The 23305-nt window shown below is 39.3% G+C and overlaps 1 protein-coding gene and 1 non-coding gene across 8 annotated transcripts in view; one reads left to right on the forward strand and one right to left on the reverse strand.

The window, feature by feature from the left end:
* THADA (THADA armadillo repeat containing) overlaps positions 1-23305 on the reverse strand; it is a 368932-nt gene that overhangs the window by 176428 nt on the left and 169199 nt on the right. The window lies entirely within an intron of this gene.
* Positions 7868-7974, forward strand: LOC120362128 (U6 spliceosomal RNA). The gene has a single exon (XR_005578120.1). It is a non-coding gene; the product is annotated as a U6 spliceosomal RNA (small nuclear RNA).

Genomic DNA, 23305 nt, shown 5'->3' on the forward strand with positions numbered 1-23305 from the left:
TCAAATACAAATAACTCGGACATGGTTACAGATGTTTAGTTTCCAATTAGCAGTAACTGTACACTAAAGAATGTTCCTCCTTTTGCTCCTGACTTTTGTAAATGATGATTTCCCAAAGGATTCTGGCATCCATACAGGAGGAAGAATGGAAAGTGGGGAAATTGCCAGAATTTCCTGCTTTTGGATACCTTGTGTTAGGGTAGTTTCCAAATACACACAACCAGGTTAAAAAGCAAAACAAAACCTCTCCTCAAAAAAGTAATGCAATTACCAAAAAAGAAGCCAATTCTTGAAGTGATATTTAACATTCATTATAAAGCAATGGTTAAATATTATTTCAAAATCCTTTCTATTATAAATTCTTTGGATGGAAAGATTAGATCACAGACAAATTTATATACATACATAAACACTAAGAAAAAGTATTTCTAGGTTACTGTTTTCTTACCTACTGGAGGCAAGGAGGAGTCTGATGAGAACATTTAGAACCTAGTGCTATAAGAATAGAAAATTAGAACACTTGGATTTTCATTCTGCTTTGGACACCGAGTTCTGTGAGTTGGACAAGTCATAGTAACATCTCTTGAGTCTCAGTACAGCTCAGAACGGTGGCAATGCTTTCTACCCAGTGGTCTGATGTGACATCTAAGAAAACATTCCAAGAAGGAAGGTCTTCGGAAAGTCTAAGTTTTTAAGTGCACTGTGCCTGTGTCTAGTAATAGCACCAGTGTATTCAAGAATTACAGGCCTGTAAGTTGCCCCAATAAGAGAATTAAGACCATGTGGTGAATTCTGTGCTGTTTTAAAAAGGTAAGACAACATGTTGATAATATGTAGGCAAAGAGGGTCTTTTTTAGGCCACCATTAAAAGTGATGAGCAAGAGAGTCTTAAGCCCTTCTGAAGTAAGTGGGATAGCCCCTGCCTGTCTAAGTCTCAAGTTTCTTCCATAAAATGAAACAAATATACTTAAGGTCTCGAAGGTCATTTCCTCTTTTACCATTCCTTGAAAATCAATTCCTCTAATAGCCCTAAGCTGTGTTCTAGGCCAGAATACTAGGTCCTCCACAGAATCTGCAAGGTACGCAGACGCCAGTGTCTTGAAACCTCTAGCCCTCTCACTTCGATAAACCCTTTCCATGTTCATTTTAATTACATGTTTATTGACTGTCTGTCATGTCCTCGACACTGTGTGACATGAGACATGACACATTTTTAACAGGAATACTTGCACCCCACAATTGAATAGCCCTTGACACTTGATAAAACTCCTGCACATCTGTGATCTCTTTACAATGCAACATTCCTGTAGCACAAAAGGACATTATAGACCTAAATTAACAGATGAAAAATAAAATGAAGCTCAGAAAGGCTAAGTGGACTCTCTGAGGGCTAATCCAGGATGCGTACGCTGCGCTCAGGTCAGACTGTGATCCAGAGCTCTCTGGCTACCCCAACCTGTAGCTCACACCTGGAAATCAAGGGAGCACAAAAATATCTCCTAGCTAACAAAAATATCAACTGTAATTTACACATATGTGGAAAATTTCTAAATGAGTGGGTTTTTTTAAACTTTTTAAGGATCATGAAAATATTTCAGAAACTAATGTAAACTATGGACTCTCGCACAAGAGGAAGATATTTATGAATATATACATACACACACAATTTCCCATGCAATTTCAGGTTCGTGACATACATCCAAAATCTTTGGGGTGGGGGGAGTTTCCCAGAACCAGGTGGAGAACCTCCCATTGATCCTTTGCATAAACCAATGACCACACAACGTGGCTGTCAGGTGTGTGCTCTGCTGCATGTGACACAGCAGTGGAGAAGAACACTGCTCACAGGGAACCACCAGCTTAGAGGGACATAAGCCTGCTCATCACAAATCTGTGGTATCCACGGAGACATACACAGCTGTAGAGTGGCGCAGAAAAGGCAAGTGGGAGGCAGAGCTGAAACAACTTTCTGTAACAGATCAAAGACCTTCAAATGAGGACGAAATACACCCTTGGACTTAAAACTTTGGGAACCAGAAGAGTTCAGAATGCGGTATGGGCAAAAAAAGGACCATTCTGCTGAGATCATGCTGACCTTACCACCTTTCACAGAGTTGGGGCTACGTTTTTTCTAAGTGTTCTCTTCTCATATCTACTCTCACAATCTGTTCTTTTTTTCTGAAAGGTTTCAAAGGTACGTGGCTGCACATCACCAAAACTGTCTCTGCTCACCCACAGCTGTAGGGACATCTACTGAGTATCCAGCACAAGCACACACTGGGTCAGGTACCAGAGAATCAGAGAGAAAAGTCACTGCCTAGGCCACAAGGAACCTACAGTCTAGTGCAGAAGATCAAAGAACTAGCCAATGATTCTCAGGCCCTGAGAAGTAAACACAAGCTGCTGGCTGCCGTAAGTGCAACACCTGTGTGTGGGGGACTGGTTTAGAAGATCATGCCCAGCTGTGCCTAAGTGGGGAGAGGCAGAGAGTACCTGGGTTTGGCAAGAATGAAGTACTTCCTGGGCCTGAGCCTTTCCCTATGTGAACCCAAACTCCTCCTGAGGGCCCCCAGACAAAAGGAAGGGAATTGAGATTAAGTGACTACTATGTGCCAGGACTGGCTCTGTGCTTTGGATACACTACTTTGATTATTTCATTAATCCTCATTCCAAGGTCTGTGTCATTATCTCTATTTTAAGATGAACAGAGTGAGGTTTCCCAGCATACTTTGGGTCGTAAAACTATGATAAAGCCTGCATTTTAATTGGGGTCTGTCTACCTACAAAATTCGGTCTAAGACTTTACAATGCAGTTGCCTCAAAATCCTGAGAGCCTTGGAAAAGCCCAATGCTTCCAAACATTCAACCTAATCACACTGAGGTATGAATGACTTAGAGAACCAACCAGTCTCTAATTTTAGACCACAAAGCAGTACAACGAAGGTGATCCTGATAACAGCTGACATTTCCTGAGCATTTACTAAAGACCAGACTCTGTATGTGGTATCTCATTTAAATCCGACAAGCCAGAGTGACAGAGGAACTTTGTAGGCCACGTGGTGGAGGGAACTTTAAGGCTTAGCAGCATTGGGCAAGTTCCCGTAGGTCACAGGAACCAGAGGCTTCAAAGTCTCCAAATGGCTTCAGGATCCAGCCAATATCCTCTTCCATCCTACCTTATTAACATAATTAACATTCCCTTAACTCCTCCCCATTTCTGGGCCCAGCTCCTCCCCATTTCTGAGCCTACCTCCAGTCCTGCTTCTTACTTTTCAGGTGAGGCTGTACCATGTACAAAACAAAGGCCCCCAAACTTCTGCCAATGACGAAAAGGACCATCCACTTGCTCTAGATGTCCCTATTTAACCAATCGGTTAGCATCTTCGGAGCTGGGCTGAATTCAAAACAGCTATGACTGACCCTGACCCCACCCCCCCACAATATACCCCGTCAAACCTCTCACTAAAGTTACTCAAGAATGCCAGCCATGCCATTATGGTCTGGTTGTCCTACAGCACGGCTGTCAGCTCTTGGGAAATGGTCATCTACCGACAACCAAAAGTTGAGACAACCCTACCTTACAGGCCATCTCCAAAGGCTGGGTGAGACACAGCAGGCTGAGGCACTGGATTATACTCCTTTCAAAAAATCTTTCTTTCTATATATCTTTTATTGGCAAGCCAACTGAATATTATTCTCACTAGAATAATGTCCTTTTACTCTTGTACTCTTGTAATGAAGAGGGGAACTCCTCTTTACCTTCTGAACTATGCTAAGGTATTACATTTTTGTTTAGAGACAGGGTCTCACTCTGTCACTCAGGCTGGAGTTCACTGGCGAGATCATAGCTGACTGAAGCCTTGGATTTCTGGGCTCCAGTGATCCTCCTATCTCAGCCTCCTGAGCAGCTGGGATTACAGTCGTGTGCCACCATACCTAGTTCATTTTTTTTTATTAAGTAGAGACAGGGTTTCATACACCTGCCTCAAGTGCTCCTCCCACTTTGGCCTCCCAGAGTGCTGGGATTATAAGCATGAACCACAGTGCCTGGCCTCTGCTAAGGTATTACCTTTTTTGGGAAACTTTACTGTACCTCCTCTGATCAGAATCAATCACTTCCTTCCCTCTGCCCACTGCAACTGCATATTGAGCTCTGCCATAGCAGGCAGTGCAGCTCACTGACCTATCCCAAAGTAGCTCTCAGGCATCATCATGTCTGCTAGACTGAAATGACTTTGAGAACAGAAACAGGATCTTCATAGTTCTTTACCACAGAGCACACAGACAGGCATTAAGAACATGCTCTGGAATCCAGCAGACCTAAGTTTACATCCGACTTCTGACACTTACTAGTGTGTGACTTTAAATGTAAACCTCCTAAATTTTTATCTTCTATAAATGGGGAAAAAAAGAGAGCTTATTTCATAGGGCTGTTGTGAAGCTTAAATGAAATAATGCATGAAAACAAAATGCCTTGAAGACAGGTAGCTGGAATAATTTGAAAATAAATTTTCATACATATTTACAAATTGTTTGTCCTAGTGTTCTCTGTCTCAACAAATGGCTGAGGAAACAGAGCCTGGCCTGTTTCCAGGCTCCCGGTGCTTACAAAGGCCGACCCACCTCTGTCCCCTCTAAATGAGTTGGAAAGGAGAGGAGGCTTGAGTTTCTTTGGGGCCTATTCAACTTGTTTATGTGAAACTCATTGGTTTATTCGCCTGGTGCAGGGCCCAAGTCTATTTTCTGTCAACTCTACTACTATTATACCCAGACTTCGTTTTCTTTTTTGAAGTGTATGGTTCATAGTTTCAAACCTTGCCTTCAGGAAAACACATACATGTGTGGGTATGTGCATATGCATAAAAGAGAGAAACCACAAAATATATATATATATATAAAAGTCCATATCCAGCGAATTGGAAAAAGCAGATATTTCTGCATCTCCTATAACTATTAAGTATGTTTTTGTTATAAATGTGGCATTCCGGAAGCCCCTTTCCCACATTCTCAGGTGAGTTCAGTGATGGCCAAGGTTGCCAGACTCTCTACTTGTTCTTCCTATGCCGATATTCCATTCATCAAAGGATCTACCACCACCACCTGAACTAGTTGCTCCTTTTCCTGAAACTCAAACTGCTACCACATAGAAGATGCATTGACTGTAATCTTGCCCTCTTGCATAGCTCGCGGATTTCTTTACTGAAATACATTTCTTGGAAAAGTAATGAGTTCAGGGCTTTTAAAGTTTGACTTTTTAAAATCCTTAGTTTGGGTAATAAGGAGAAAATTAGAGTTGTAGACAGCAGCTAAGCTAAAAATTACACATTTCCAGAGCGGATGGACATACACACAAAGTAACTTCAGATGGAATGTTTAGTTTAAATATGTATCTATCGAGCCACTCAAAGCTTTGCAAATTAATTCAAAGCAACACGTTAAACCCTTAAAAAAAATCTATGAAGAAATGACAACAATCATAAGCCACAACAGAACGTCTGAAAACTGTAGTGTATGACCTCTTGAGAAAAGCCCAACCACAGAGTCTAAGCCTCAGGAAATGCATGCTCTTGGGGTCACCTTCACACTGCCTCCCAGTGACCCAGGCTGACAGGCCACAGGCTATTCATTCCAGTGAAATATCAGCTGCTGGGAGCTAGAAATCAGCCTCTGTCATCTGGGCATCCCTCCACTTGCCCCAGCAAGAAGTGCACACGGCATTCAGTGACCTGATGGCAGAAACACTGAGTCTCAGACGCATGGCTACCTGCATTCATACTATTCCTTTCAGTGCTAGGAAATAAGGCAAGGGTATTTTCCAACAGGGAGGGGTGAAGGTATACAATGTGGTAGTTACTTTAAAAGCTGTGTAAACAATGTGCTTTAATTGTTCAGAATTAGAAATATTCTTAAATAAATGAAAAGATGCATAATTTCTGAACGCTGATTTCTGGTTACCTGCTGATCAAAATGTAGAGAATAAAAATTACATTTCATCTGAAATTTCATTAAATGTTTCATCATTTTTTGAGACAACAAAAAATATAATTTGAAACCAAAATTTTCAGATCCCAACCAAATGTTTTAGACAGCTGGGAAGGAGATTTTTCTCAGGGGCACTGAAATGTGCTATACCTTAGCAATAATTCTTTCCTGACTCTGGGAAAAACATGGAAAAGAATTCATAGCAAAATATAAACAGAGACATTGGAAGCTGTAGAAAATGTCTTTCCTAAGCAAATAAAAATAACCCCTAGACTTAGTTTGAAATGTTGGCATCATCTTCCCTCCCAGCCTATGTGAGGGGTTTCTCTCTGGCCCTGTACCAATGAGCCACACTCTGGTCTACTGTACTTCTCATGCAACAGCTGGAAAAGCATTCCAGATCTACCCTTGGGGTTCTTGGACTGGGATGAGCTGCGTGCAAGGCAGGAGCTGGGCTGCAGCATATGCAGACTGCAAGAGCGGCACATCCCTCTCAATTGCGAAACCCTTCACGATGTTTCTGCTCTGGCTCCACAAACAACCAAGAAATCAGCACGTTCAGGCAGCCACTGACTCTTTAAAGGGGCTGAACATAGTAACACTTGGCCTCTCAGCATGTCTCCTCCTTTCCTTGCACGCAGTGGATGGGTCTGAGAAATCAGTAACAGGCTGCCTTTTCTTTGGTGTTGGTCACTGCTCAAAGGGCAAGTTCTCAAAAGTTATTTAACACAGTTAAAACTCACGCCATTATCCTTTAGAGCAAGAGATTCCATATTTACAGTGATTAATTTTTCAGTTCACAAACAGAAATGAGTGGTGATTTTAAGACACTACACAAAGGAACAGAGAGAATTTACCATCTTATTTTTGTAAACCCTATTAACATGTAACCCTACTACATATAGATAGGAGGTTTAGAAAGGAATGTTTTTATTGCCATTAAAAACGTTTTTTCTAGCTTTCAAATTTTCTAGAACCTAGGACAGCTCTCTATTGTCACATTAAATACATATACTTCTTCTGGTATTCAAAGCACCCTAATTCTAGCCCCAGACTGGACAAATCATAGGTGCTGAGTATATTTTTCATTGACTAATTTAACTTTTCAGGTGATTGTCTGAAATGATATTAACATCTTAGACAATCTAAACATCCTGGGAGTCAAGGAAATGCTCAACATACACCAATTTTATTAACTTCCCTTCTGACAAGAATCTGTTACACTTCTAAAAGATTCTGATATCCATGCTAAAAGAAGGAAGGAAAAAAGGAATTGAAAGTAACATTAAATGAATGTCTGCCAGATGCCAAGCAATGTGCTAGGTACTTTAAAATATTTTCTCTTATTTTTAGTACTCAGATAAACCCTTTAAAATAAAGTACATAGTATTATATAAATATATGTGAGTTTTCACTCTAGACAGTCTGGTGGGAACATAAAAAGAATGATGAAGTCCCAAATAAAATGTAATCACAACCAAATAAAATGCCCTGTGCCAATAGTTTTGTTGTTGTGATAATGAATGAGGAAACCTTTACAGGCAATTTATCCCACTAATATCAATGGTTGGAACTCATATTTGCAGGTCTCATACATAAGGAATTGGTAGTCTAAATATGTTTCCTTCTGTTCTAACTAATGTTAAACGAAACAAAGCCTAAAGCTTTATAAAATATTATCCTTTAGGAAGACAAATTAATCACCAGGACTTTGAGGCAAGTCATCCACCAAGTTGCAGCAGTTTATGAAGAACCCCACGTGAGACTGCGACAGTTCCACAAAGGCTGTGGCAGTGTCCCCTGATATCCTCCAACAGTACTGACCACCTCAGGTCAAATCACTTACCTGTCATTCAACAGTCATTCAGAGAATACTATTAATTTTGTGCTTGCATCAGCAGCACATATACTAAAATTGGAACAATACTGAGAAGATTAGCATGGCCCTTGCGCAAAGTATAGTATTTATTTAAAGACAAATTTGAAATGCCCAAATAAAAATCTTCAGCATTTGTAATGACAAGAAAAGACACATACATGTCAGCACGTCGGCAGAATCTTCATGGGCTTAGGAAAAAATATACAGTCATCAGCTTTAAGTGACTTTTTTGGTGAAGTGAAACCTACTGTAAAGCAGAAGCACTTACACGGTTTCCTTCGTGCCTCTTACGAAAGGCTACTTTTAAGACATCTTCAAATTAAAATATTAGTATCTAACAATGTGGCCACAGCAAGTTAGATAATGTCCTTTCACATCCTCATCCGTAAAAGCATGTAAGAATAAGTGACCTCTAAAGTCATCTTCAATAACAAAATTCACTAATAGATGTTTAAACATTCCAGGCAGATAGCTATCATTTTTATTTTAAAATATCATTGTGACCTCTCTTAACTTGTTCCATTGCTTAATCTCGTAATATTAATGCTAATAATAAAAGTTTTATGTCTGTCACTAACCATACTCAGTCTTCCTATAGTTGGAGCCAATTTTCTCTAGTTTGAGCCTCCGTGGAGTTGCAGACAAATGACCAGTGTTTTCTACACACAGGAAAACCCTTCATAAACGATATTGGAATCCCGTCATTAACGCACCCTTTACTCTTTTTTTACCGGAATCCCATCATTAACGCACACCTCCAACTCCTTTCATCATGTAGAACCTCTTCTCTAGAATCTCACTAATTATTTTGCATATACAGAGGGTTAAATGAATCTTCCCAATGCCATCAGCTAAAACAATGATTGGTGCTACTGCTATATGAGAGAAATTTGAAGATTTCTTTTAATTTGATTGGTTTGCAGAGACTGCAATTTGTTTTTGCTAAAGCTAATTAATGCCCCTGAATGACCCTCCTCATGTTTCACAGCAACGCTTCATAAAACCAGAAAGAATGAGTTTTAAAAATAATAAAGTACGAGGAAAGTTTTGAAAAATTCCCAAAAATTGTTTTTTTGGCCTCGAAAAATGACACAAAAGAGCAACAGATATTGAGATATTAGCAATAGACTCATTCAAGGTATCTTATCTCAAATGAAAACTGCAATTAGGTAAGTTGAGTCATATTTCAGCATGCCTACAGTATCCCAAACAGAATACTGTCAGTCAGTTTTTAAATACCACCTGAGAAAGTCTGACATCCTCCTTTGGTTATCCCAGTGCCCATGTTTACACTGCCAGTCAAAAAAATACTTCCTTAAGTATAATTATACTTTTTCTTGCTGCAATTTAATTTTTCTGGTTCCACATGCCAGGGAAAGAAAGAAATCTATGTCTATAAGACTTGTCTCCAAAATATATTTGGAATAAGAAGAAAACAAAGCCAGGCATGGTGGCTCCAACTCGTAATCCCAGCACTTTGGAAGATGGAGGCAGCAGGATTGCTTGAGGCCAGGAGTTTGGGACCAGCCTGGGCCAGCCTGGGCAAAATGAGACTCTGTCTCTACAAAAAAATAATAATATGGTGGCATGCACTTGTAGTCCTAACTACTCAGGTGGCTGAGGCAGCAGGATCACTTGAGTCTAGGAGGTTAAGGATACAGTGAGCTGTGATAGCTGTGACTGTACCACTGCACTCCAGCCGGGGTGGCAGATCAAGACCTCATCTCCTACTTAAAAAAAAAAAAAAAAAAAAAAGGGAGGTGGGGGAAGGAGAGCAAACAACGTTACAGAAAAATTGGGCTTCAAACAGACACTTTAGCAAGGAAGATATGTGAATGCCAAATACATGTAAAGATGCTCAACACCCTTAGTTGTTACTGAAGTTTAAAACCACAGTGAGATAGTACTATATACTCACTAGAAAGGCTAAAGTTAAAAAGACTGAGCATACCAAGTGTTGGCTAGGATATGGAACAACTAGAATTCTCATACTCTGCTAGTGGGAATGTATAATCACTTGGGAAAACAAATGGGCAGTTTCTTAAAAAGTTAAATATATACCTATCACTCACCTCACCTGCTCAATTCCTGTGTATTTACACTAGAGAAATGAAATCCTAAGTCCATATAAAGACTTCTGCATGAATGTTCCTAGCAACTTATTTGTTGCTAGGTGATGGACACAACACAAATGTCATTCAACAGGTAAGTACACAAACAAATTGCGGTATATCCATACAATGGAATACTGTTTGGCAATAAAAAGAAACAAGCTATGGATACACATAATGACATGGCTGAATCTCAAAATAATTGTACTAAGTAAAAAAGCCAGACAAAATAGAATGCATCCTGTATGATTCCATTTACATAAAATTCTAGGAAACGTAAATTAATCAACAGTGACAGAACATACAACCACCACTGCCGGGGAGGGGAGGTTGAGTAAGGATTACAGTGGGTGATGATTAGGTTCATTACCATGACAGTGATGATGGTTTCATGGGTATATAAAAATATCAAATTATGTACTTTAAACATGTGCAGTTCATTTTACATCAATTATGCCCCAATAAAATTGTTTTTAAAAGAATAACCTTTCAGCCGGGCGCGGTGGCTCAAGCCTGTAATCCCAGCACTTTGGAAGGTTGAGGCGGGTGGATCACAAGGTCGAGAGATCGAGACCATCTTGGCCAACATGTTGAAACCCCGTCTCTACTAAAAATACAAAAAACTAGCTGGGCGTGGTGGCGCGTGCCTGTAATTCCAGCTACTCAGGAGGCTGAGGCAGGAGAATTGCCTGAACCCAGGAGGCGGAGGTTGCGGTGAGCCGAGATCGTGCCATTGCACTCCAGGCTGGGTAAGAAGAGTGAAACTCCGTCTCAAAAAAAAAAAAAAAAAAAAAAAAAAAAAAGAATAACCTTTCATATACATTAGAAAAGTTAACTTATACATCCTGTCTTGTTTTCTTAGCCTCCAGCTCCAACTCCAAAACATCTCAAGTCTTCTCTTCCTCAGATTAAACAAGCCCAGCTATTTCCTTTAAACTTTTACAACCAGAATTATTGTATCCTTGTGCTCTTTTAAAAAGTAAAATCAATAAACACTTAAATCCTAACAGTTAATCACATAAGAATTAAAAAACAAAAAATACTTTTTAGGACAATGTTCTGAATCTTTCGTATGTTCTAGACAGGCTCAGAGAAGTTAGCTGGCTTGCCCAAGCTCACAAAGGGAATGAATACAGAAGCTGGGATTCAAAGTCTGTCTTACTCCAAGGCCTATGCTAGTTCGAGAAACGAGTGTTTTCCATCTCTGATATTTTTACCACCATAAAAATGAACAACAGCATTTACTAAAAGAAATTCAATTTTATTCATTTTAAGTATAACTGACAATTCCAACTATTCAACCAAGTGATGCCAAATTTGTTGGGTCAGCTTTAATAAACTCACTTGCTGTTTTTAGTGGTATGATTTTGCAGTGGTTATTAAGGTAAAAGATTCCCTTCTCCCCATCCTGATTAGATTAAACCTGCTTTCTAATATTTTGAACAGCCTTTTTAATTTGCTTATTCCATCATGAAAAGGTAATTTTCAACTCACACCAGTTTTAGTCACCCTAAATTCTGACAAACAGAAGCGAAATCAGTGGACTAATCTCTAATATATTCCAAACGAATGCACAATGGAGACTGCTGTGCAAAGTTTAAAGATGAAACAAAACTGATTACACACACCTATACCCTGCCACTAATGAAAAATATACCAGTGTTACAAGCATACAATTTCAATGATGGTGGTATCTTTGTTCAGAAGCATGGTATATTGCTAGAGGGCTGAAGCCCTCTAGCATTTAATTAGGTTACTAATTAGGAGAATCACTTTACCTTCAAGTCTTTCCCTGGATGTGACCAAGGCTTAGTATATTAATTTCATGGTGATTGTATTTTAAGATGGGAAACATGTCAATAAAGAATACTGGTCACGCCTTCAAAGTGTCCAGGTGATGACATTTCAGCTGTGGCAGAGTTTGAGACATTAACCAGAAGAAAATACTACTAATTCCCACTGCCAATTTTGATGATCAGGAGATATTTTATGTTGCATTTTAAGCGTAAGTATCATTCAAAGTCTTCACAGGGGGTATACACATGAATATAAAAAGAAGAAAACTAAGTGATATTCTTTATTTCCATTTGAATTCAATCAGTTAACAAATTTAGCCTCAATTCAGTATCATCTTACTCCCCAGCTTTCCTCCTTGCCTATCAAAATAATAATAATAATAATAAAGTCAGTGCAAACTGTATGAGTCACTCTTCAGTCACGCCAAGGCCATAACCTTCAACTCAAGATTAAAAATAAAGTGCTATGTGTGAAATTCAATACTGTTTAACTTTTGGGTGCTAAAATCTAATAAATATAGCATTTCAAAAGAAATTAAACAATCTGGATCACTTGTGTTCATTTTCATGATTTCATCAGCATATTTCTACGGCTTTGACTACATTTGCTAGTATTCAGATCCTGGGTAAACTGGTGGAATTTGGCATCTCTTAGTTTCTAATCTGTATCACCAGCTCGTACAAGTCACAGGAAAGTTCTCCACTCCCCGATCTACTTCAAAGCATTTCATTTATTATTCAAATGGTTCTTCTGACAAAAACATTAGTCAAGAAGAAAGTAAAAAAAATCTTATTTTTTAAAAGACGCACCTTCCACGCCAGACTGCTTTAACTAACCATGCTATTCTTGGCAAAGTCTTTATTTCCTAAAGAATACATTTAATTGCAATTTTTCTTACCTCTAGAAGGTCAGGGCTTGTTTTTACTTGTTTTCACTCAAAGTTGGCTTTTATATATCTGACGTTTACCTTAACTTCTTCCTAAGTTCCTATATTTTCTAGCCTTTTATAAAGAAAATACCAAATTTAAACATGTGAAAGGTATTGAAGTCATAATGAACGTCTCACAACTACCTTTAAATGATGACAGGAATGAGTGCATGAGTTCATGTATACACACTTACAGGGAAAAAAAGAGATATATTTTAATCAGAGTTCTGAGTTTAGGGCATTTGGGGTTAACCGTAAAAACCACTTCATGATCTGAAATAGTGTTATTTTCTTTCTTTCTCTCTATCCCCTCTTCTCTCCTTCCTATCCTAAAAACTCATATTGTAGCTATCTCACAGGGCTGTTTTCTTTATTTTCTCCTTCCCCCCTCCCTTCTTTCTTTCTATCCTAAAATTCATACTGTAGCTATGTCACCAGGTAACATGTTTGCAGGATCTGAGAAGTTTCTTGGTTTAATGAGAAAAACACGATAGTCTAGTCCTAAAACCCCACGCCCCTACCGCCCCATTACCAGTGAGGCTAGGAGGGCTGGCTGAATCGTAAGTCAGCAGTTTTAAAGATGGGTTGGGTTTTGGACAGAATCTAATACAGCAGCATAAGGTGAGATACAAATTTAATATGGACAAGAAAGATATGCTTGGCTACTTAACGGCTGCCAGATACCACAATGGGGTTCTCTTACCTAATACTACATTTCCAGTCGTGGACCATTTCAATGCCACTATTTGAGAATCAAAGCCTTAGGCACTATTATTTCAGCCATTAAGAGACCCATTCCCACTTATTTTGGTTCATTTGTGGAAGGAGAGTGGTTATCATGGTTCAGAGTCAATCCTTTTCAAGACAGAAAGGGCTCTTTTCCAATCCCAAACATCCTAGTATGTTCATATGATGGTGGCAAAATGGTCTCTTCATCTTCTTTTGTTTATTAAGGTATTTGGTACTCACAGTCCCACAGTTCTTAAATGGATACATAATTCTTTATATGCAACAGCAATCCCATTCAAAATAATGTGGGCCATGCAGCCCACCAATATGGTATAGTTGCCCCTCAGAATCCTAAAAGAAATGGTTCTAGGACTTGTGAGATGCTGAAGTCCATTACGTAAAGTATGCACAGTATTTGCATATAACCTATGTATATCCTCTGGTACACCTTAAATAATCTCTAGAATACTTATAATACCTAATACAATATAAATGTTACATAAGTTATGTTGTATTGTTTTTAAATTTGCATTGGATTTTGTTGTTGTGTTTTTATCTTTTCTCCAAATGCTTTCTGATCTACAGTTGGTTGAATCCATAAATGACTGGATGAGGGCCAACTGTATTTCCAACTGTGACTGAAGTACTGGAGCTGTCAGGAAGCAAGTGATAATTATTTTTGTGGTGGTAAAGCATACATTAACATAAAATTTACCATTCTGACCATTTTTAAGTGTACAGTTCAGTGACATCAAGTACACTTATCAAGTAGTTTTATTTTAGATTCCACTGGATGCTGGCCTTGATACGTGGACATCTAGTCATTCATTGGTTGATACTCATGGCTTCACAGAGATAAATGTCATTCTATTTCCAGGTAACCTCTTGGCTAGGTATTTTAAGTCAGAGTTCATCCAACATACTATAGTGTGTACGCTTGAGGTAAGGAATGAACTACCAAAATGAAGCATTTGTCTACTTCCTTCCAGATGAAAGATAGAAACTTTGATCTTCTCTTCCCTGCTATTAAACCTTTCAGAAAATAAGGAACCCACTATTCCTTGAGCTTTGGGATTTTTACAAACTTCAGACTGCAGTTCAGAACACAGACTAGAAACTGTCCAAGGAAAACATGCCCCAAATGAACAGGATATAAACAAAACTATAACAAGGTAATTAAAGGTAGGGACTTGACTCCCCTCACTGCTTCTCTGATAACAATCTGGCATTTTATCAGTAGAGTCTTTTATCTGGAAGGATTCACTGTGTTCTGCTGCTTGGAACTATTCTGGGAGGGAACAAAGACAGCTTTCATCTTAAAAAGGAAATGGAACTACATCTAGAAGGGGTAAGAAAGAGTCAAAGCCGTTAAAAAAAAAAAAAAAACTCCAACTCTTCCCCTGTCAGAAAGGAGAGGTGAATGGAAAATAGGATGCCTGTTTCACTGAAAACACCAAAGCAAATTCTAATGGGATAGAAATCGCTGCAGTCTTCCAAAGGTGGCAACTTGCTTTCTCCCTTTGTTTGGAGTTCTACATCTCCCCAGTCGTATTCTATTTATCTTCCTGTCAAAACCAGAGAAACTTAAACTAATTCATGCTATGGTATAAATGGCTACTAATAACTTTAAGTAATTTATGTCCCACTGAGATGTCCCTTTTAGAAGGGACCAAACCATATGCTAAAAGAATGAAAATCTCCAAGGTTTAGCTCACAATGGAGAAGGCATCTGAGAAAATTCAGTGGGCAGAGGGCACTGCTTACGCCCTGTCAGATCATTTAATACAGGTTTCAGTTACCCCAGGGGTAAAGCTGGTCTGCATCAGTGGCTACGGTGGAGTCAGATCTGGCCCTTCCAGTGGCTTCATTCCTAGGGAAAAGGGGACTGTGGATGGGACTCTGCATCCGTTATATAGAAAGTGTTCCCTTTATTCTCTCTCCAAACATGGGCACTCCACTCAGACCTCATGACAAGGTGATGGACTGGTTATGGAGGGACTCAAGAAAAAACAGGAATTTAAATTTTTCATCCTGCTTAGAAACCAGGAGTATTTATCCCAGGTTGGGCCAGGGTAGCTGGTCAATTCCAAAATCTACAGCCTAGGGCTTCTACGCCAGATCATGGATTGCCCAGCAACACTAGTTCTCTTCTGTCAGGCTGTAGAGCCCCCGAGGTTTATATTCAGGGCCCACATGACCCTTCACAGTGGGTCAGGCAAGGAGGAGGGCACAGGAAGCTGCTCTGCTGGCTAGTTTTCAACAGGCAATTCTATAAGGACATGGTATTCTAAAGCTGCTACTTTAGGGACGTGCTCAACCATGCAGCAGAATGGAAATCTCTCCCTTGTCTTTTCAAGTTTTTCCTAAGTCCAGTTTTCATTCTGGCTACAAATTAAATTCTAACGCCTTAAATCATGAAGAAAAAAAAGGTGGGAGGGATAATAAATGATGGAATTACATTAATTATACGACCCTGAAGCTCAACTAGAAAAAAGAATTATATTTTTAAAGTTTATTTTCAGTAGACTTATGCAGATAATAATTAGTATTAAATCAAGTTTTACTTTTCATTTGATACAAACCAGAAAGAAGTTGAGCCTTAAACTCTAGCTTTATGGCAAAGAAATTCTCCTGGGGAAAAAATGAACAAACATTCAAGCAAGAAACAGACAAATGCTACTCACACAGCACCCAAAAAGATGGATTAGTTTCTGAAAATATTTTCTAACCATTGCCTTATAAATTCTTTTCTTGTCTGTGCTGACATATCCTTCAGTAACAATTCAACTTTTTCTTGGCTACCTAGATATATTTCCACAGTTTCTACTAAAACAGATGGTTCTTTCCTGTATGATGATAATAACTGAAAGGGAGCAGGCTTATTTCCACAGGAGCCTGTATATTTCATACAAATCTGTATTTTGTTAATGCTCTGGACACTGTAGAGAACGAACAGAAAAAAATCTCATTAACGTGGGCACACCTAAATTTGGTTTTATGATTTTTCAGACTGAGGTTGAACAACAGCCTACTGTAAGACTGAGAGTTTTCATTTAAAGTAGACAAAAACGTGGTATCTCTTGGGGGATGGGGGTCAGGGCACAAATGTCTTAGATCAGGAATTTTCCTTCATGCAAAAAAAACCCCGGGGACGTATCTCATCCTCTACGTGCCCTCCACACAGGTTTTGGCTGGTAATCTTTGGATGATAATGAAAAGTGGGAAGTAGGGCTGTGTACATAAAAAATATAAAACAGATCAATGAAGGGGGATGTGAACCCACTTCAATGGCCTTGGAGTACAGACGATCAACTAACACCTTAACCACATGCTATTGTTAATTACCCACTAAAGCAGTTTCCTAAAGTTACTATGTGCAATCTGAAGTAATAAAACCTTCCCTTCATAATATTCAGTAACTTAAACACTTCACAGATTTAGATTTCCTTTTTTTCCAAATCAGTTTATAATTACTACATAAGAAAGCATTGGCAGTTTAAAAAATTTTCAACATGAATTGATATGCTCATGACTGTTTTCTTTCTAAGAGAGTAAAAAGAGAAACCATCAAGTTACTATATGTGAAAGTACATTGTAAGCTTAAATTCTTATGTAAACATTTGCTACTATTGTTTTTTTTTTCTAGCAATCCTAAAGATTTTCAAAATTATGTAAAGCAGTGGAAACTTAAGATGACATACTAAAGACAGAAAGCATAGTTTCTAAGAGTTTAAAAATTATGCATAAATAGCAACTCACAAATAATCTCATTAAGATTTTATGCTTCTTAGCCTCAAGCCACATTCTCTCTTTACTAAGACACTTGTAACTGTGCAATGACCCATGATTTCCTATAATAAGGAGAATTTCTTTTGTAAGAAATTCTCAGTGTTTCTCAAGAATCTCAAAACTTCAGTTGAGCCAGTTTTATTTAGCAACCTGTCACAGCCACTTGAGCTTTACTGCAAGTTTTTCTTCCTTTTCTCCTGATTTCAGATTAGAAAATGAGACTACTACATCAATGAAATGCCCAAGGAGGGAAATCTTAAGAAAGCAAAGCAAGTCCAGATGTTTGTTAGGTAAAGCTGCAGGTTAATTTGGCATGCTGAGAACTACCTTGTCACACTTCACAGATACAGCATCATAAACAGATGAGCAAAAGCAAGAATTACCATGTTAAGACCTAGAAAAGCTAAAGCAGTCGCTAACAGCATGGGCTCTAGAGCCAGACTGCTTAGGTTCAAATCCACACCTTGTCCCTACATAGCAGTATGAGGTAGGTGGGGTACATTTCTAAAGTTCCTACTTCTCAACATTCTCCCGCTCTGTGGAATGGCATAATAATGACAATGACCTGATAGTGTTGGCATCATGATTAAATGAGTTAGTATGTGTAAAGTCCTAAAATATTGCCTGGCTCATAGTAAACATTTACTAATGATTATCATTTATCACTAATCAGGATGGAAAAAGTAAGAGCAAAAAAGATAGAGATTAGAAGCATCATGGCTGGGTATGGTGGCTCATGCCTATAATCCCAGCACTTTGGGAGGCCGAGGTGGGCGGATCAACTGAGGTTGGGAGTTTGATACCAGCCTGACCAACATGGAGAAACCCTGTCTCTACTAAAAACACAAAATTAGCCGGGCGTGGTGGTGTATGTCTGTAATCCCAGCTACTTAGGAGGCTGAGTCAGGAGAACTGCTTGAACCCAGGAGGCAAAGGTTGCGGTAAGCCAAGATCACGCCATGGCACTCCAGCCTGGGCAACAAGAGTGAAACTCCAGCTCAAAAAAAAAAAAAAAAAGCAGCAGCATCAAAAAGGATACCTCATTACGCCAAAAACCTTATCTGTCTGATTTACCACTGTATTTCTAGTGCCTGACACATAATTGTTTTCAATAAATATCTGTTGAGTGAATGAATAAATGAATTCACCCTGACTCCCGAGTCACTTTCTGACTGTGGATATATTATGTCTACTATATCTGGGCCTTGGCTTTTCCACCTCCAAAGAAAGGTACCAGAACGTGCTAATTGCTACCTCAAACTGATGATAATCAACGTAAGCAAAGCAAATCACTTCAAACTCACTGGAGGGCTTTTGGAAGTCGGCGATTTTTTTAAACCAATGTGCCTTTGTTACTGGGTACGCATGACCACAGTCACTGGCAGTGGGAGGAACCTCTGTGACATCCTGAGTCCTGATTCTGATATGCTTCCCTTCAAGAAGCTCCTGACTGCAACTAGCCAGGTAGAGCATGATGTCAGACATCGTACTGGGCCTGAAAAGAAGGCTGCTCAAACTTCAGTGTGCAGAGGTAATTGAAATTCTCGACTTTGGGAGTGTCTGCGGGACCTGCAGAAGGAGCTATCCAACAGAAAGTTGAACTTACAATTCTATGTGAGTTCTAGATCAAGGACTAGGTAAGTGTAGGTGAGTGGCAACCCCAGAGAGAGCATGCAAAGTGAAAAAGAAAAGGTCTGAGGGCAGGACAAACAGGTGCACCAATGTAGCAGGAGGAAGGGGGCTCTCCAAGGAGAGAAAGAAACAACAGCCAGAGAAGCCACAGAAGAAAGAGCTCAAGAAGAAAGGACTCTGCAATAGCATCAAACTCCCAAGAAAAAGCAGAAATGATAAGGAATGAAAAGCATCCAGGAGCTTTTTGAACAAGGAGGTCACTCCTATTTTACCTTTGTTGGTGCAGTTTAGTGAGGCGGTGGATGAAGCAGCCGGGCTGCGTGCGTTAAGGAATAAATGGGAGGGGAGAAGTGGAGACTAAACACAGACCACTTTTTCCAAGAGTCTAGCTATAAAACAAAGGAGAGGGCTGTGGGTAGATACAGTGGGTTTCTCCATGGAGAGAGCTCACACCTGATGGCCTCCATATCTTCTCTTGCAAATGAGAGGTGATAAGAGTAGAGGTGCTGGGTTGGGCAAGGGCACAAAGTAGGCCCTCAGTAAACAGACTTATGGAAGGATGAACTGGTGATGAAGAGTGATCACAGTCTAAAGTGACAGTCAAGAATAAATGGTGAAGAGAATGTCTGTAACTGGCTGGGAGGAAGACAAGATGAGCAGTCAAGACTCTCAGTGTTCAAAGTGAGTGAGAAAATAAGACAGGAAGGAAAAAGTAAAAGGACGTGAGGGTGAAGGTGTCCTGAGCAGCTGATGTAACATATGAAGCCTGTTTTTACTAGAAGATTAGAAATAGATGGGTGAGGGCCAAGGCCCAGAGGGAAAGGGAAAAACTGTTCCAGTCAGGGAAAGATAACCGCACACATGCTGTGTCATTATTTTTCCTTGTCCTCATTTGAAGCCTTCTCTAATTTATCTTTACCTTCTTATTCTATTTCTCAATTCATATTTTCTTCTGGAAGAAAAAATATATTTTTGCTCTAAAATGTTCCCTACTGTGTAGAATGACTGCTTATTAGTCAGCATTTGGGGCTTGGTAATCTGAAATACTTTAATTTGGCATTAAAAATGCTTGCTGAGTACCTTCACTGCAATTTTTGAGCAACAATTTAAGAACAGGGAAATAAAAGCTCTGTATGGAAAAACACTGTTAAGACATTTTAAAATGTTAAATATTACTAAATTTAAATCTTTTCCTACTACAATTTCATCACTTCCACAAAACTTAAATGCAACACTCAGTTCTTAAAGTTACCAAAGATGCACCATCAATGATTTATCCTGTTAAACAGCAAACCATTTATTTTGTGAATTTCCTGGGTCACCCCTGGTTCAAGTGGAAGCAAAGCTCTTTATGATGCCCTCCAAGTTATGAATCACAAAATTCTCGATCACAATCTTCCCTCGTTGGATCCCCCTGACTTTTCACTCCTCTCACATGACTTGTTAATCACCACAGGTGATTTTTAAAAGTCCCTGAGATGGCAGGCTGAACTCCCACATTTTTTCCTGCCTTACTACTTGGGAAAGCCTCCTGGATTTCTCCACCCATTGATGTTCTTCCCCTTGTTTGTAGGCCTCAATCCTTAAGTGTATATTAATATACATGATGTCAGGTTCACAAACATGTATTTTATGTTATTAGCTAGACGGTAAGTTCTTCAAGCATAAAGACCTTTTTCTTTACTTTGCATCTTACCCAAGACCTAACACTAGAGCTAGGTACACAATGAATGTTTAACAAATACTTGGTTCATCAATTAACTGATTAGATTCTAACTTCTAGTGTGAATGGCAGCAATAGGCCATAGATTATCATCATTGTCAGAAATTTCACCTAAGAATGGGACTGTGTGCAGATCAGATCACTTGTTCTAACATGACCTGAACTGGCCTGTTGGTATAATAGATAACATTGAAGAAAAGCTGGTCTCTACAAGTTCTGTTTTTCTAGTTTGCTTTGTCAATGCATTTCATAAGAGGTGAATTCCTCATTCCTTTTGCTCAAAAACATATTTAGAAAATGGTTTTAAAGAGATCTGGCACCAGAAATGAAGTTGGCCAGGCCCCTATGTAGGAACTAACAGATAAAAATTGGTGACAGATGACAAAGTATCTTTTTATGCCAAAACTATTTGCAAAAAAAGACACACAATACAAAACATAATTCTATGCTACATGTTACAACCTCAGCTATCACTGGATAGAATTCAGAAATTCAGAGAGCCATGAGCCAGCCCTCCAAATAAAGTGCTAGGCACAGTAACCAGGAGGAGAGTAAGCAGCTGTCCCAACAATGTGATTTCACCAGCATTAGGAAACAACCTTCCAGTCTCTGCTTCTAGATCCTCCCTATGTAAGGCCTAAAATGCCACCATCAGAGTTTTACTGCTTTATTTCAAAATGTATATACCTGAAATATACAAATACCCCATGGAAGATAACACTGGGGGCATTTACATGTTTTGCAAGTTTGGCCTATAAGCAAAGAAGAAAACTGAGCAGCACTGAACACCTGTGCTTCAACAATCTGGTCTTAAGTCTGACCTGGTAACAGTCACACTAGTGAAACAAGGGGCCAGGGTTTCCATAGACAGATGGGGTAGCAGATCCCTTTTTTCACCCAAAAACTGTTAGCAGATTAGGATAGCTGGGCCATGAGGGAAGGGTAGGAGCATACTCCTTTCCTATAATCCCCTTCTCTAAACCTCACAGTATTTAGTAGTAACCACAAACCAGGTAGTTTTGGACATGCAGGCTGGCCAGGGGAAGAAGTTCTGTGTTAACAGTACTGGCAAAGCCCTATTCTCAGGTGTATCTACTTGTAATGAGCAAAGCTTGGAGACTGCTGTACTCTCTCTCCAGGCAACTCTCTTCAAAGGAGATCCTTTGGGAAATTTGGACAATAAAGAGTTATCTATTATAACCACTCTTTAGAAAAGCATCTCTAACTTTTCAAAAACTCAGATATTTCTTTGCTTGTCAGAAAACAAATGTGGCTTAAGCCAACATCTGGAATGGAGAAAAATACAGCAACCACAAAGAAAGATAATTAAATTAATAAAGAATGCTTTTCAGACATAACATCTCAAAGGCCAAAAATATGTTTTCAGAACTATCCAGAACACAGCTATAGAAGTTACTTAGAGGCTAAATTTTAGTAGATTAATTCCTGGTGGGCACCATTTAAGAGCAAACCACTGTGACTTTTTGGGCCACGCCAAGAATTGCACCCCAACTTCTTTTCTTTGAGAGATCAAGGGAGCCATAAACAAAAATGTACAAATACTGTCACAGGATTAGAGGCAAGTTGATCACTTTATTCACTGCACATTTAGAATCCATAGCTGAAGTGTTCGCCTATTCTGAAATAAGGCATCCCAAATAGACACCTTGATGATATCCAGCTCAACCTCAGATGCACTGCAGAAATACACTCAACATGTGATCAGTTTTCCTTGAAAACACTTTCAATGGTGGGTAAGCTCAGTATTACAGAAATATGTTCATTTCCTTGATAGAAAAATACTAATTTTCATAAAATTCTTCTTTAATTAAGAGCTGAAATGTATCTTCCATTTTTCCATTGAGGCAAAAAAGAGAAGTTACACGTCTTCTGCCATATGGCAGCCTCTCAAGTATATAAAGATCATGATCATGTTGCCACTAAGTCTTCTCCAGTCTAACTCTTTCCAGAAGTGTTAGAAGTTAACACTTCCCCTCGACAGATATTAGTTTTGTCAGTGACCTTCCTAAAATGGGGAGCCCAGAACAGGATAATAAGTAAATAACATGGGTTTAGGCTAACCAACAGAGTTCAGGGGGACTAGCCTCCACTCTCTGGAAGCAACGACAGTGTCACACTGCATTTTCTTGGTTCACCCAGCTATCTCATTCACCAAGATACTTTTTCTCTCACAAAAACGGCTGTGAAGCCAGATAGCCCTCATTTTGTATGTATATAATTTTGATTTTCTTTAAAAAAATCAGAATGATACATATCTCTATTAAATGTTATCTTGATAGTCTCAGCCCATCAATCCAGTCTTTCAAGGCTTTTTTGGGGGGTGGGGAGGCGGGGGGGGACAGAGTCTCGCTCTGTCACCCAGGCTGGAGTGCAATGGCTCAATCACAGCTCATTTGAGCCACCCTGACCTCCTGGGCTCAAGCAATCCTCCTACCGCAGCTGGGACTACAGGCACAAACCACCGTATCTGGCTAATTTTTAAATTTTTTATAGAGACAGGTTCTCCCTAAGTTGCTCAGGCTGGTCAAGGCTACTTTGAATCTTACTTTTAAATGATGAACTGTATCAGACATACAAAACAATGACAACAACAAAAAGAATCTAGAGAGTAAGATGATGTTCAAACATTTGCCCAACACCCAGTTTAAGAACACATCACAAATAAAATTAAAGTTCTTAGTATATGGCTCCTCAATTTCACCGCTTTCCTCCCC

This window comes from Saimiri boliviensis, chromosome 1 (assembly GCF_048565385.1).
Source record: "Saimiri boliviensis isolate mSaiBol1 chromosome 1, mSaiBol1.pri, whole genome shotgun sequence".
Taxonomy (NCBI): domain Eukaryota; kingdom Metazoa; phylum Chordata; class Mammalia; order Primates; family Cebidae; genus Saimiri; species Saimiri boliviensis.